Here is a 10315-nt window from a genome sequence, read left to right as displayed (position 1 = left end):
CCTACCCAACCGACCCGACTGGGTGTAAACCCCTTCAAAAAAAATTTATACATTATATATATATATATGTGTGTGTGTGTGTGTGTTGGATCCTTGCATTATAAAAGGATTTTAGTATGTGTTGTGTGCAATGATGTTTATTTCAATGAGAAACAGCATGTGCATTTAGGTGTGTGTTCTTTTCACAAAGAAACAGTGTATTAACGTACATGTTTGCATTTGATAACGTATTATGCATTGATGGGTATATGTTTATCTCAAAATGGAATAGTGTATTTACGTACATGTTTGCATTTGATAAGTGGCATATGCATGTATCATGTTTATGTTGAATTTGATTTGAACATGCAGTTGCTAAATACATGCAGAATTTACATAAGCACATACATTCAAAGGAAATATGTATTGGCATGGATGCGTGTGTCTCATGGATATTTTTGTTTCGTATGCATGATAAAGGTTTACATATATGAATGTGCATTTGGAACATGTGATTTGTGCCATGAATGACATATTGCTTTGATTTTTGCATATGGTGCATCGATGATACAAGTGGACCATCGCAGTCCTGGAGAGCCTTGAGTACTAAATGCTCTATCTTTATTTATTCTAATGCATCGCAGAAATCACATTTACTTTTATTACACTGTATTGCCCTGTTATATGTGTTTCCACGGGCGAAAGTCCCATGATGACTCTCGCAGGGATAGATACGAGCTTTTGACTTTGCTTTTGCATGCTGAATTGCAAAACTTAATAAGTGGCTTTTAATAAAAAGATAATAAATACAAACAGTGTAATATATGTTTTAGGATCTCTCATCGAAAGAATGGGCATCTTAGATATTCGGTTTTGGGGGACCACGAGGATACAAAAACTCTGTGTGCTTTACTTATTACCCATAAACCTGATATTAAGGTTCTTTCTCTTGGTCACGGTATTAGAGAGAGTCTGTCACTTTACCTGGGGGTGGTGTGTAGACACAACTGTTGTTGCTTTGGTATACCAAGAAAGTGACATTATTGGATGTGGAGGTTCTTACTGTCCCAACATTAGATGTGGAGGTCTAATGTTCCGAAAGTGATTCGGTCGAGGGATAAGTTTGGAACCCAGTAATAAAATACAACTTATACGCTAAGTTAAGCTAGGAACCCTACTTAATCTCGAAAAATTATACTCGTTTGGTGTATCCATGGGCAACGGTAATTAAAAAGAGGAACTTAAATTGTGTGCATTTAATAGGGACATGCATATAAAAGAAAACTATAATGAAAGATAATAATTTATTCATGCATTGCACTGAAGTCATGCATATTCTTGCTATGCATTCGATCATGCATATTTACATGTTCCCTTGACTGTTAAATGTTGATGAATGCATAATGTTGTTCCCTAAAGTATGTTAAATGGTTGTATTGCTTAAATGGCGATTCATGTTATTTATTGTTGTTCTCTCATGCATAATAATTGTTTCCTATCTGCATGAATGCATAAATTAAATTATGTAAATGTCATAATGGTATTCCTCTAAATTATTGCATGAAATCTTATATGTATTATTTATGCTCATTTATTTCATTAGAGGTACTTGTATGCAGAATTCCGCGAATTTCTGACGCCCTTATTTTTTTGGTTTTCGCAGCCGCAGAAGATCAGTGAAGCGACTAGCTTCTGGTAGAGCTACGAGTGTCACACTTTTGCTGGACAGTTCACAGAGGGATAGCGTGGCTCAGTTTTTCCTTATTTATTTTTAATACATTTAAATAACTCTGATATGTCTCTTGCAACTATTGATTAAATATTCTTTCTTTCATAATTAATAAATAATAAGTTGTTATTGGTTTGGGGTGATAAATGTAAGATCTTTTGTGGTGTGTTTGGCTATCGAATTGGGAGTGGAACTGTAAAGCCCCGGGTCTCTAAGAATATTTCTGCAATTGATTTAAAAAAAATTGCATTTTTAAGGGGTACGAGTTGGGGTCGTTACGGGTTTGGTATCAAAGCCACCACAAGATCTTATACTTTTATCATCCTTTAGCATTAAAAAATTTTATTTTGGTAAGTGAGCCCTATCCCGAAGTGTTAGCAAGTTGTGCCTCGTACTGTAGAGCAATCTCCTTCACTGGTAAAGCTATTTAATAGTTTTATTTAAGCATTGGATCTCTTATGCTTGTTTGCATTCATGGTTATTTCTCTTTTAGTGTGTATTAAGAACCTTGATGTAATTATACGAAAGAATTTGTTCAGGATCAACCCCAAGGGGCTACGATCGATAAGGGTCTAAATTTTTGTAAAAAAACTTGCACGTGTAGACGTACGAACGCATGGGTGCTTCGTATTCCTCTGGTGCTCCCGCGAACTGGCAGGAGTAGAGGGATTTCATGATTAACGTCATCCACACCCTGACCGAGACCATGACGGCAGGCGACGCAGACAGCACATGCGGTGCAGGCAGCACATGTTGCGCAGGACCCTCCTGTCGAGGTCATTTCGAACACAGGTGGCGCTACTTTCGAGAGGTTCCTGAAGTTGGACCCGTCGACTTTTGCAAGGCCAACCCAGAAGCAGTCGAGGGCTGGATCGAGAAGATTGAGCGGGCGTTCGATGTCCTACCTGTCCACGAAAATAGGAAGACTCCATTTGGCATGTACCATCTCAAGGGCGATGCCAAGAAATGGTGGGACACCCTGCGGAGGGTGAAATACGCTGATTTGGAGGTGGTTCCCTGGGAGGTGTTTAGGGAGGAGTTCTTCGACATCTACTTTCCTCCCTACACTCAGGAACAGATGCAGCAACGATTCCTTGAGTTGGCTCAGGGAAGCATGAGTTTGGTGGACTACGCCACCAAGTTCAGGAGTTTAGAGCGCTACTGCACAAACTTGTTCCCCAATGAGAAAGCAACGGCGTCCAAGTTCATGCGCGGGTTGAAGGATGGATTGTGGACTCGTGTGTTGAAGAGGCCTACTACCCTGGTCGAGGCGATAGAGTCTGCCACAGTCCTGACGGAGGACTAGGAGAGGTCCAGAACTACAATTCAGAAAGGAGGTGGCAATGGAGGAAGTTCTTCGGGCGGGACGAGGAAGAACCCACCTACAGGTGGAAAGGTGCAAGGTGGCAAGAAGCAGCAGACCCGTGATGGGCGACAGCAGGGCACACAGCAGGGTCAACCCCAGCAGCAGAGGCAGCAGGGAAAGGCCCAATCAGTATGTCGCAAGTGTGGCAAGAACCATCCACTAGGTTTTTGCCTGAAGTTTAAGGGGATATGCTATCAATGCCAACAACCAGGGCACATTGCTCCATTCTGTCCGAACAAGCCAGCAGCTCAGGGAGAATAGCAACAGCAGCCACTGCAGCAGCAACAACAGAGGCCTCAACAGCAATAAGGACAACCTAGAACCAATGCACGAGTCTACGCGGCTACAGCAGCCACTCTGGGCGATCAGACTGACCTGATCGAAGGTATCTTCTTAATTGATGATCACTTTGCTCGTGTGATGTTTGATTCGGGTGAAACCCATAGTTTTATTTCTGCTTTATTTGCGAAATGGCTCGAACTGGTTCCTTCTAACCTTGAAAAGGCGCTTGATGTGATGTCACCTATGGGTGCATCCTCTTCGTGCGGGAAGTATTTTCCAGCAGTTCGCATTGTGATCGAGGGGCATGAAGTGTCTTCTGACTTGGTCATACTAGATATGATGTTTTATTATGTCATTCTGGTTATGGACTGGTTCACCAGACATAATGCTACCCTCCAGTGTCGGGACAAGAAAGTTATCTAGGAGCGTCCCAATTTGTCTGCATTGTCATTTCATTCGACTAGACCGGCAAGTGAGGTGAAGGTTGTTTCTGCATTGAAGATCTCCAAGTACCACAAGCAGGGTTGTATGGTGTTCTTGGCTAGTGTGTCCGCACAAAACAGCTAGGCGACACCCTTTGAGCAGTTAAACGTTGTCTGCGAGTTCCCGGATGTCTTTCCCGAGGACTTGCCAGGTTTGCCACCGCATCGAGAGATTGAGCTCTCTATTGAGCTAGTGCTTGGTACGGCACCAGTTTCTCGAGCTCCGTATCGTACAGCACCTGCAGAGTTAGTAGAACTGAAGAAGCAATTGCAGGAGCTTCTTGACAAAAGTTTTATCAGGCCGAGTGTGTCTCCCTGGGGTGCACCGGTCCTCTTTGTCAAGAAGAAAGACTGTTCAATGTGACTTTGCATCGACTATCGCATGTTAAACCAAATGACGGTAAAGAACAAGTACCCATTCCCTAGGATCGATGATTTGTTCGATCAGCTGACGAAGGAAAAGGTGTTCTCGAAGATCGACCTGCGTTCTAGTTACCATCAATTGAGAATCAAGACGAAGGATATTCCGAAAACAGCGTTCAGGTCCAAATATGGGCATTATGAGTTCCTCGTGATGTCCTTTGGACTCACCAATGCCCCTGCAGCATTTATGGACCTGATGAATCCGGTTTTTAGTCTATGGCTGGATTCGTTTGTCATCGTATTTATTGATGACATTCTTATCTACTCGGAGAGTGTGAAAGAGCATCGAGAGCATCTACAGATTGTACTGCAGACACTAAGAGAACACCAGCTTTATGCCAAGTTCTCAAAGTGTGAGTTCTAGATTGATAGGGTGATGTTTCTCGGTCACGTGATATCCGAAAGGGGCATGGAGGTTGATCCAGCCAAGGTGGAGGTTACTTTGTCATGGGAGCAGTCGAAGACGGTGACTGACATCAAGAGTTTCTTGGGATTGGCGGGCTACTACCATTGATTCATTCAAGATTTCTAGCGTATAGCTGCCCCAATGACTCGACTATTGCAGAAAGGAGTGAAGTTCGAGTTGTCACCTCGATGTGAAGGCAGTTTCTAGGAGCTAAAGAAAATGTTGACCATGGCACCTGTTTTGACGTTGCCTTCTAGGATGGGTGGTTTCGTGGTGTACAGTGATGCTTCAGGGACTGGCCTGGGTTGTGTCCTTATGCAACACGAAAAGGTCATAACGTATGTTTCTCGACAGTTGAAGGTGCACGAGAAGAATTACCCTATGCATGACTTGAAAATAGCGACAGTGGTCTTCACGTTGAAGATCTGGCGCCAATACCTTTATGGGGAATAGTTTGAAGTTATGTCCGATCACAAGATCCTCAAGTACATATTCACGCAGCGTGATTTAAATTTGAGGCAGCGTAGTTGGTTAGAGTTCTTGAAAGACTATGATTTCTCCATCGCTTATCATCCTTGTAAGGCGAATGTGGTGGCAGATGCGCTTAGTAGAAAGGCGTTGATCACAGCAGCTAGCCTGATTGGACGCAGTTGGGATCTGGTCGAGGAGTTCGTCAGATGGCAGCCTTTTGGTGATGGCTGCGGACGTAGCCTTTGTGCTGGGATGCAAGCACGACCAGAGATCAGAGATCGGATCGAGGAACTTCAGTCAGTCGATCCGGATTTCGAGAAGCTATGCATGAGTGCCTAAAAGTCAGAAGCATAGTTTCGCCGAGAAGAAGACGAAACCATCATGTTCGGAGACAAATTGTGGGTTCCGAAGGCGTTGCGGGAGAAGCTGATGAGTGAAGCTCACAGGTCTAAATATTTTGTTCACCCTGGTTCCACCAAGATGTTTAAATATCTTCAGAGGACTTACTGGTGAAATGGGATGAAGTGGGACATCGCAGAGTTCGTGTCCCGGTGCCTTACCTGTCAACAGGTGAAGATCGAACACCAGAGACCTAGTGGAGTTCTACAGCCACTTGAGATCTCAGAGTGGAAGTGGGACGATATCTCGATGGATTTCATCGTAGGGTTGCCCAAGACCAGACGACAGCGAGATGCCATTTGGGTGATGGTGGATCGCTTGATGAAGAGTGCCCACTTTCTCCCGATTAGAATCAGTCAGAGTTTGGAGAGCTTGGTTGATCTCTACGTGGATGAGATTAGTTAGACTTCACGGGGTGCCGCGCTCGAAAGTGTTAGATCAAGATTCGTGTTTCACGTCTCGATTCTAGTGCCAGCTTCAGAAGGTCCTTGGCACTACCTTGAAGTTCAGTACCGCTTTTCACCCACAGACGGACAGGCAGTCAGAGCGTACGATCAAAAAATTAAACTCTCAGAAACTTGCCTTGGAAAAGCAAACTATTCCTTTCCTTAGAAGTCTTGGATCTATGGGAGTGCACATCCTTTACCAAAATATGGGCTTACGGAGGAAGTAGATAATAAATATGGAAAGAAACTTATCCTCAATGAGTGAAGAATAAGCATCTCTCTCTCTCTCTCTCTCTCTCTCTCTCTCTCTCTCTCTCTCTCTCTCTCTCTCTCTCTCTCTCTCTACTTATTCAAGTCAAATGAATCACTAATCATTGCCTCTTGGACATGTGTAAACACCCCAAATTTTCACCCTCATCCAGTGTCATTACAGATCATTGCATGTCATTGCATGTATTCTGCATAGCATTGCATGTCATTGCATCTCATTTTCGAGATCCAGCACTCCTATTTCAAAACATTCAATCCAGATTTGAATTTTAAAAGCTTTTATTTCAAAATCAATTTCAAAACCTGGGTTTTTATTCAATACTCTGTCATTTTCCAACCCCAGGACTTTATATTTCGAAATATTTTCTCAGAAAACAATTTGGATTCATTTCAATTTCGAACACAGGTGGCGCTACTTTCGAGAGGTTCCTGAAGTTGGACCCGTCGACTTTTGCAAGGCCAACCCAGAAGCAGTCGAGGGCTGGATCGACAAGATTGAGCGGGCGTTCGATGTCCTACCTGTCCACGAAAATAGGAAGACTCCATTTGGCATGTACCATCTCAAGGGCGATGCCAAGAAATGGTGGGACACCCTGCGGAGGGTGAAATACGCTGATTTGGAGGTGGTTCCTTGGGAGGTGTTTAGGGAGGAGTTCTTCGACACCTACTTTCCTCCCTACACTCAGGAACAGATGCAGCAACGATTCCTTGAGCTGGCTCAGGGAAGCATGAGTTTGGTGGACTACGCCACCAAGTTCAGGAGTTTAGAGCGCTACTGCACAAACTTGTTCCCCAATGAGAAAGCAACGGCGTCCATGAACAGGTATGGGTTGTATTTTGATGCAACATTGTAAGGTAATTGCCTACACATCTCGCCAATTGAAAGTACACGAGCATAATTACCTATGCATGATCTTGAGTTAATAGCAATGGTATTCGCTCTTAAATTATGGTGGCATTATTTATACGAAGAGCAGTTTGAGGTATTTTCTAACCACAAAAGTCTCAAACATATTTTCTCTAAAAAAGATCTTAGTATGAGACAACAAAGGTGGTTAGAATTCCTTAAAGATTATGAATTATCGATCTCTTACCAACCGAAAAAGGCAAATGTTGTGTCAGATGCCTTGAGCAGAAAAGCAGAGAATTTATCATGTAGTAATGAATGAAAATTTTTATTGAGTGGAGACCTTTTGGATCTGATCATGGTAGGAACAAAATAGCTAGTATGGCTATTAGAATTGATATTATGGAGCAGTTCATAGAAATGCAGCCCAGCTTTTGCAAGATGATAACAGCTTGCCAACAAGACGAGTTGACTCTACACTTGGAAGAGAATGACAATATTTGGTATGGACAGATGTTATAGGTGCCAGATGATCCAACAAGACGAATCAAATTACTTGATGAAGCACATAGATCCAAGTATATCATTCACCCTGGTAATACCAAGATGTTCAAAGACTTAGAATAGAATTTATGGTGAAACAGGATGAATATGAGATTGTTGAATACGTTTCAAAATGCTTGGTATGTCATCATGTCAAGATAGGACACCAGAGACCTGGAGGTACGTTATAGACTCTTGAGATACCCTAGTGAAAGTGGGAAGACATTACCATGAACTTTATGGTAAGTCTGCCCAGGATTAGGCATCAATACGATGATATTTGGGTTATTGTTGATCGCCTTACAAAGTCAACACATTTCTTGCCAATCAGGACAAACCAGACATTGTAGAGTCTTGCAGACTTATACATGGATGAGATTATTAGACTGCAAGGTATTCCATTGTCTATCATTTTTTATTGAGATCCGAGATTTGCTTCAAAGTTTTAGGGGCAGCTACAGAAAGCTTTAGGAACGAAACTCAAGTTTAGTACAACCTTTCACCCTTAGACAAATGGACAATCAGAAAGGATGATTTAGACCGTGGAAGACATGTTGCATGCATGTGCTCTGGATTGGAAAGGTGGTTGGACTAAATATCTGAAGCTAGTGGAATTCACATATAACAATAGTTACTATTTGAGTATTGGTATGGCACCATGCAAAGCATTGTATGGATGACCTTGTAGTTCTCCAATTTATTGGAACAAAGTTGGTGATAGGACTGTAGAATCATTAATTGTACTTCAACACTATATTGATCAGGTATAGTTGATCGACAAAAGGCTTTTGACAGTTCAGAGCCGTTAGAAGAGTTATGCCAATCAGAGATGAGGGGAGCTTACCTTTGATGTAGGTGATCATGTATTTATCGAAGTTTCACCGACGAAGAATATTTTTTGTTTGGACAAGAAGGTGTGGATCCCTGAATTTTTAAAGGCTTAAAAACACAAGTTTCCACCAAAAAAAGATTTTTTATAAGATCCAAAACTCATATCCAAATTTGAGAGTTGTAGAGACCGTTCTTCAAGGTAAAGTGTTTTTTCTCCTCCGTTGAGTAGGGATCAGCTGAACCAGGAACCCTCGTTCTTCGATTGTTGTTTTTGTAACAACGGCATTGTGGAGATTTGTACCTCGTTTGTGAATCCTAAAAAAAAGTGAGTTTGATGGTAGGAACCACCAAAACTCAAAAATTACACAAAATGGACAATATATGAAACATTAGATTATCAGAACGTAAGAAAATATATTAAATAAACAAAAATAAATATCAAAACAAACTAAATTTTACCTCAGGCTTAGGTAGTCATTTTTACAGTTGATAAGCACGGGAGAGCGCAAGCAGCACTTTAGCTAGAAGCGGGTGGTTACTGAAAGACGGGTGAGACTAGCGATCTAGGTCATAAACTAAGCCAGGTTTTAACTTGACTTGCTAGGCTAGGTCGGCTTGGTCTTATAGAGAATTTGACAGAGTGTAGATGCGAATTCCAAATACTGAAATAGGGGGTGGGACTCCCTATTTATAATTTTCTAGATGGATTCGGATACATTTTCTGCATATCCAAGATACATCAGGATGAATGGCTCCTAAATGGGTTAAGATTTATCTAAGGTTTATTGCATTGGATGGGTGGTTTTCTTAAGAAAACTGGATTTGGGAAAGGATGATCTTTCATTTACAATTTTAAATGGCTAAGAAGGCAAATCTCATCTTAAAGGCACGCAAAAAAGGTGGCAGGCCACAAGTTGGTGTTGTTAAAATGCTGATAACAAGTGGCTCTAATGACAGGATTTAATTTTAGGATGGTTTACGCGCTCAATAAATGGATTTTGAATTGCTCTATTAATCTGTAGGACAACCTTAAAAACGAGAACCCTAAGGGGGGTTTCAATTCTGACTCAAAACAATAAAGTTATAGAAATATGAGTTAGCTTTACAACGAATATAAAAATATGGGTTTTTAATGTCAGATAAGAGAGATACAAATCTGAGAATATAGACTGTTTTCTAAAAAATAAGTGAATATGTGAATTTCTTTATGTGTGTGTGTGTGGATTTCTTCATATATATGTGAAGTTTCATTTAAACATGTGAATTTTCTCATATATATACATATGTGTGTGTGTGTGTGTGGATTTTCTCTTAAACATGCAAAATTTTTCTAAATATATACAAATTTCTCTTATATATGCAGATTTCCTCCTAAACATGTAAAATTTGCATATATATATATATATATATATATATATATATATATATATATATATATATATATATATATATATATATGAGGAACTTTGCATATATTTAAGAAAAAAATTGCACGTTTAGAAAGAAATCTACATATATTTGAGGAAATTTGCATATTCGCATAGTTTAAAAAAAATGCATGTTTAGTAGAAAATCCGCATATATAAGAAGAACTTCGCATATATTTAGGAGGAAATCTATATATATATATATATATACGAGAAGATTTGCATATTTAGAAAGAAATCTGCATATATATGAGAAACTTCACATATATTTAGGAGAAAATTTACATATTTAGGAGGAAATTAACATATATATAAGGAAATTCTCATATTCACATATTTTAAGAAAAAATTTGCATGTTTAGAAGGAAATTCGCATATATAGAAGAAACTTTGCATATATTTATGAAGAAATCC

This window comes from Nuphar pumila, chromosome 8, assembly GCF_984573655.1.
Source record: "Nuphar pumila chromosome 8, dmNupPumi1.hap1.1, whole genome shotgun sequence".
Lineage (NCBI taxonomy): Eukaryota > Viridiplantae > Streptophyta > Magnoliopsida > Nymphaeales > Nymphaeaceae > Nuphar > Nuphar pumila.
This window is presented reverse-complemented; position numbering follows the sequence as displayed.